This window comes from Echinops telfairi, unplaced genomic scaffold, assembly GCF_000313985.2.
Source record: "Echinops telfairi isolate 266 unplaced genomic scaffold, ASM31398v2 ScPeMD7_22;HRSCAF=79, whole genome shotgun sequence".
In the NCBI taxonomy this organism is placed as follows: Eukaryota; Metazoa; Chordata; class Mammalia; order Afrosoricida; family Tenrecidae; genus Echinops; species Echinops telfairi.
Window position 1 is genome coordinate 6689863 of NW_022103919.1, and position 938 is coordinate 6690800.

Consider the following 938-nt stretch of genomic DNA (forward strand, 5'->3'; position numbering starts at 1 on the left):
TGAATTGTATGAGCCCCAATAAATTGATTAAAAAAAACAAACAGTTCTTGCAGTGTATTTCTTGTTTTTCTGTGTAGAAACCTTGCACATCCTTATGTTAGTATCACTAGGTATTTGACTTTGGATGTGGCTGTAAATATGGCCATTTATATGCTTCAGTTTTGTTGTTAGTATATAGAAATTGTTAATTCTCCATTGGCTTTGCATCATGCAACCCTGCCGGATTCTCCTATTAATTCTGATGATTTATCTGTACATTACACTGGATTCTCTCCATAATTTCATCATCTGTCTGTATGAGTTTTGTCTCCGTTGGGTCAGTCCTTATTCCTTCTGTTTTCCTCAAGGTTATAAACTGGTTCGGTCCTGTTTCACCACCTTCCGGGGAGTCACATTTCCACTCCAGAGGCCCTAAATCTTAGCAAGGCTCTCAGGTGATCCCTCTATGCTGCCCAATGTCTAGGGGGTCTTGTTAAGCGGTAGGTTCAGATTTGGCGTATCTGGAGGGGAAAGGCAGTTCTCAGTGAGCATTTGTGTGGGAATGAAGCGGTTTGAGGCTCTGGTTTTTCTCATTGGGCTGGCCAGAACCTCTGGTGCAATGTCAAGGGGAAGTTCTGAGTGGATGAACCTGTCCTTCCCCAAGCTCAAGAGGAAGCCTTTCCACTATTGTTGTGTGAGATACAACGGTGGAGTACAAGTCATTTAACCGGCTCGCTGCCCTAATGACCATTTTAAGTATAAAAAAAGATACTGAAAGAGAGTTATTTCAGACAGTTAATAATTACATAAGGATAAAAGAGGTACACAAAACTAGATTGTTAGAAGAAAGTTTTAAACTATTGATGAAAAATATTAAATATCTGACCAACCCACCCCCTAAAAAAAAAACCAACAACAAACCTGTTAAAATGTTTCTGTATTGCTTCTATATTGGCATC